The 5,810-nt window shown below is 38.7% G+C and overlaps 1 long non-coding RNA gene across 1 annotated transcript in view; it reads left to right on the forward strand.

Moving 5' to 3' along the window:
• The first annotated feature begins 141 nt into the window (after positions 1 to 141).
• The window catches only part of LOC106879703 (uncharacterized), a 74,048-nt gene continuing 68,379 nt past the window's right edge, over positions 142 to 5,810 (forward strand). The window contains exon 1 of the long non-coding RNA XR_001410654.2: positions 142 to 427. This is a non-coding gene — a long non-coding RNA (uncharacterized LOC106879703). The remainder of the gene's footprint in view (positions 428 to 5,810) is intronic.

Here is a 5,810-nt window from a genome sequence, read left to right on the forward strand (position 1 = left end):
AGGAAACAAAGGTAAATCTTGTGGTAAAAATTTACCGAAACAAAGCTGGCTCATGTGAACTATCCTAAATATCGGCCTTTTCCGTAAAAAAGTGTCTTCGGCGATCTTTACCAAAGATCGGCCTTTTCCGTAACACCCGCACGAGCTTCACTACGGTGTTATGGTTAGGGTTTTAGTGTCAGGGTTAGGGTTACGGTTAGGGACGGAATTCCCTAACCCAAACCCTAACCCTAAACCCTTCAAAATAAATCGCGCTCTCTGTATGTCTTTGGCTTTAATGACGTCCTTTCCCTCCAACACTTTTTACGAAAAAAAACGATATTTAGTACTCGTACCGTAAGTTCGCCGGCATTTGTAGAAAATTTCATGAGAAAATATCCTTTTATCTAAAAGTTATGATGAAACAAAGTATAAGGGTCACACATGGGTAGGTATGCCAATTAATTCTAATATATTTGTGAACTGGATAAATGTATCATGTTGTTTTCATGTGGCCCCTTCTGTTTTGCACGTGAAGTTGTTTATGTACGTAATATTTAGCAAAATAATAAAGCAGAAAAAAGAAAAAGATTAAGAAATTTTTAACAAATTAAAGTTTTGAAAACTTTTTATGAAATATTGGAGAATAAAAAAAAGTTGTCTCCGTTTTGTATTTATTTATTTATTTACAGTAAAATAAATAAACATAAAACTGTCAACAAACAGCAATGTGTAAAAAAAACTATTAAAAAAAAATCTAGTGCGAACATTGAAAGAAGTAAATAGCACATGGTGGGAGAGCGGGAAAAGGAGGAGTAGGAAGAGGCGAGAAACCGTAGAAGTTGTTGAGTCAAGGAGAGGAAGTAAGAGTAAGAGGTGATACTACTGCTGAAGTGGTTGATGAGAACGGTAAGGGGATGAGGGAAAGAGACAGGAAAGGTATTTGAAGGAAGGAAAAGAGAAAGAAACAAAAAAGGATTGATAAATAGATGGATTGAAGGGGAGGAAAAAGGTAGGAATGGGAGTGGGAGTTGCTGGGGAATAGGAGTGAAAGAAGATTGTACTGTGGTTAAGAAGTTTGCTAGCCAATCATATGGTTTTGGGTTCAGTCCCACTGCACGACATCTTCGGCAAATGTCTTCGGGTACAGTCTACGGGCGACCAGAGCTTTACGAGTGGGTTTGGTAGACAAAAACTAAAACTAGTCCAGCATGACCACAGCCACTTGGCTGAAACCCATAAATAAATAAATAAATATGTATATCTATATATAATATATATAATTAACGTAATATGGTAAAAATTCGATATTAATTAATATCAATTTAATACCAGGAAACTAGCACATTAAAAGAATCAGAAGGTTCAAGTACTATATATATATATATATATATATATTTCCTATTAATATTTAGTAGAAGCAACAGATTGGCCGAAGGGCCAAGAGATTCGTGCGTTAATGTTTATCAAACTTTGCATCGCAAAACCTGTATGTATGTATGTATGTGTGTGTTTGCCAACCCCACCCCCGCTTGACAACCGGTGCTGGTATGTTTACGTCCAGGTGAACTAGCGGTTCGGCAAAAAGAGAACCAAGATCGAATAAGCACCAGGTTTACAAAAATAAGTGTGGAGACTAGAAAGGAGATCTCCAAGGCGGTGTCCCAGCATGGCCGCAGTCCAATGACCTGTGAAACAAGTAAAAAAAAATTAAGGATACAGATAAACGATATTTAGCTAAAAATAATACAAAACTCATCGGTTTCGAATTTTAGCACAAGGCCAGTAAGTTCTGGGGAGCGGTAAGTCGATAACATCATGCAATACTCAACTGGTGTTTTATCCTTTTCTACTCCAGGCACAAGGCTCGAAATTTTTTTTGGTAGGGGGCAGTCGGTTAGATTGACACCGGTACGCAACTGGTACTTACTTTATCGAACTCGAAAGGATGTTGACCTCGGTGGAATTTGAACTATCGTAAAGATGGACGAAATGTTGTCACGCATTTTGTCCGACTTATTAACGATTCTACCACTCACCGCCCCATGTATATAGTAAAGGTTAAAAAAAGGTAACGTGTCGGTACATTTATTGCCCAGAAAATATTTAATATTTAATATATCTCTTGTATCTGTAATTATTATTCGTAAGACATCAAAGAACTCCCACCTAGGTCTCCTTTTTATTGGCTGAAGTCATTGGACTGCGACCATACTGGGGCACAACCATCAACTACTTTTTAATCCATCGCATATCGATTCCAGTACTTAATTTATCGACCTGAATTTACGAATATACTATAATAATTACCTTATTGTATGTAATGCTCAGGTGCACTATGTATGCATGTATTTATAAGCTGTTTGCACGTTATACTAGTCACAGTGCAGCACGAACGAATATTTGCTCTGGACAATGTACTGAATATTCTTCTCACCATCTGCACTGATGAAGAGGAAACGATTTTTATTTAGTACTAAAGGCGGTTCTCGAGTGTAATAAGATCACGAAGCTGGGTACCCTAAAAATACACTTCCCACAGTTGACTGATATACATCGGTACGTAGAAGGAATTGGCCTGAAATTGCGCTGGGACAGCTCACCTCTACCGCCACTAAATTTTTTTTTCACCGTTGTTTTCATTCTCTCTTTCTACCCTCTTTCTTACTCAATCTATCTTATCCTCTCTGTTGTTCTCTCTCACTATCTCAATTCTTCTCATTCTCTTACTTTCTCGTCTTCTCTCTTCCCTCGCTCTATATCTTATTTTTCATCTCCCTTACGGTCTTTCATGCTTTCTCTCTTCTACATATCCCTTAGTCTATCGTTACACTCTATCACCCTTACTCTTTCTCTCTCACTTTTCTCCGTCTCTCTCTCCTTCACTCTATCTGGTATTCTCTTCCTCCCTTTCTCTCGCTATATCCATATATATGTTCCTTATTTTTACCACAACTTCAGTGGAGTAGTGGAGTTAGTAGTAGTAGTAGTAAGGAAAGCAGCAGTGACAGCTGTAATAGCAGTAGTCATAGTAGTTGTAGCAGGGCTCGCGGGATGGCAATGGTGGGAGAGGTGTGTGTGTGCCTAAGTAGTACTAGTATTAATAGTTGGAGTAGGAGCAAGAGGTCAGCAATGGCTGTAGTAGTAGTAGCAATACTAGTGACAGGCGAACTAGCAGTCATAACTATAGTAATAATAATGGTAACAGTAGTAGTAGTGGTAGCATGGATGTGGGATTGAAACCTCTTTGTCTGGCACTGGATTTCGATATTTTCCGTCTACTTTGTATTTGGATTTCTAAATATCTTATCTTAGCAAAACCTATGGCAGTGTCCCAGCGTGGCCACAGCTCTCGAGATGCATGTATGTGTGTGTGCATATATGTATATTTTTTGATGAGTATGTATGCATATGTGTGTGTGTGTGTGTGTAAGTACATGCATGCACATATATAGGGGGGAATGGTGAGATGAAGAGGAGAGAAAGAGAACTCAATACGTGAAGTAGAGCATATTTAATTTATAAGCTGTAAAGCTACATGGTTGAATGGAGGACCTAGTTTTGTGACGTGCTTTGCACGAAACTCTGGGACCTTCAATTACTCATATAGCTTTTCAGCTAACATATACGTATATATATATATATATATATATATATATATATATATATATATATATATATATATATATATATATATATATATATATATGCGTCTGTGTGTGCGTGTGTTTGTCAAACAATGAAATAAGCGTTTCACAATGCTATACTTCAATGTATGGCGGACTCTTTGCTGGCGAAAAGTGAGGAAAGTAACCGGTGAGAGTAGAGAGGGGGGAAGGAACGAAAGAGAGAAGAAGAAAGATCTACACGGGGAAAGGAAATGACGTCACCAGTTCCATCGTTGCTATGCACTGTATAGCAACCACGAGAATCTGTGTCAGGAGTGCTTGCTTCCTCCTCATGTATGCGTATGTGTGTGTATATATATATATATATATATATATATATAAAGGGTCTGCTGCTTTTTAAGGCGTATATATTTTGTAGCATATGTATCTTGTATCGTTTACTCGTTTCAATCATTGGATTGCGGCCAGGCTGGGGCAACGCCGTGAACGGTTCGGGCGAACAAATTGCTGTATTTATTTTTTTTGAAAACCTGGTACTTATTCTACCTTGGTCTCTCTTTTGCCGAACCGCTAAGTTACGGGGGCGTAATTATTTTTCGTTTTATATATATATTTATATATATGTATTTATATATATATATTTATATTTATTTATTTATTTATTCTTCTATTCTTTTACTTATTTCAGTCATTTGACTGCGGCCATACTGGAGCGCTGCCTTTAGTCGAACAAATCGACCCCAGGACTTATCTTCGTAAGCCTAGTACTTATTCTATCGGACCGTTTTGCCTAACCACTAAGCTGGTGGGTGGAAAGCACATCAACATCAGTTGTCAAGCGATGGTGGTGGTGGGGTGGGGGGTCAAACACAGACACACAAATACATACGTATGCATATATATATATATATGTGTATATATATATATATATATATATAGTCCAACCCATGATGATGATATATATATAGTCCAACCCATGATGATGATATATATATATATATATATACCACGGGCTTCTTTCAGTTTCCGTCTACCAGATCCACTCACAAAGGCTTTCGTTGGACCGAGGCTATAGTAGAAGACACTTGCCCAAGGTGCCACACAGTGAGACTGAACCTGGAACCATGTGGTTGGGAAGCAAGCTTCCTACCACTCATATATAATATCGTTTATTTTTCATTTGTTTCAGTCATTAGGCTGCGGCCATACTGGGGCAGCACATTACTCCAATACTTTTGTTTTCAAGCCTGGTAGGAACTCTATTGGTGTCTACTGAACCGCTAAGCAATGGAATCCTAAACATCCTAAAACATCGGTTGTCAAGTGGTGTTGGGAGACAAAACACACCCAGGCACACACACATATATTCATATATATATATACATATATACGAGGGGCTTCTTTCAGTTTCCGTCTACCAAATCCACTCACAAGGCTTTGGTCGGCCCGAGGCTATAGTAGAAGACACTTGCCCAAGGTGCCACGCAGTGGGAATGAACCCGGAACCATGTGGTTAGTAAGCAAGCTAGTTACCACACAGCCACTCCTGCGCCTATATATATATTCATATATGACAGGCTTATAGTTTCTGTCTACCAAATCCACCTATAAGGCTTTCGTTAGCCTGAGGCTAACCATTGTAGAAGACAATTGCAGTGGGACTGAATGTGGATTATGTGACTGGGAAGCAAACTTCTTACTTCATAGTCATGCTTGTGCCTCTGTGTGTGTGTGTGTGTGTATTTACATACATAGATATAAATATGAAGCAGTCCTTTTGTATTGGTAGATGACATCATTCACCCACACAGCTTTCCTCACGACATAAAGAGGCTTGGCTACAAAGGAAGGTGAATGACATGGTCTCCTCTGACACCCCAGATACTAATTCCGAAGGATGGACTAAATATATATATATATATATATATGCTTTTACGTTTTTACTTGTCAATTGACTGTGGCCATGGTGTTGGGGGACAAAACACAAAAACAAAAACACACCCAGGCACACACACATATTGCTGGAGCACCGCCTTTAGTCGAGCAAATCGACCCCAGGACGTATTTTTTGTAAGCCTAGTACTTATTCTATCAGTCTCTTTTGCCAAACCGCTAAGTTACGGGGACGTAAACACACCACCATCGGTTGTCAAGCGATGATCGGGGAACAAACACAGACACACAAACATATACACACACATA

This window comes from Octopus bimaculoides, chromosome 26 (assembly GCF_001194135.2).
Source record: "Octopus bimaculoides isolate UCB-OBI-ISO-001 chromosome 26, ASM119413v2, whole genome shotgun sequence".
NCBI lineage: Eukaryota > Metazoa > Mollusca > Cephalopoda > Octopoda > Octopodidae > Octopus > Octopus bimaculoides.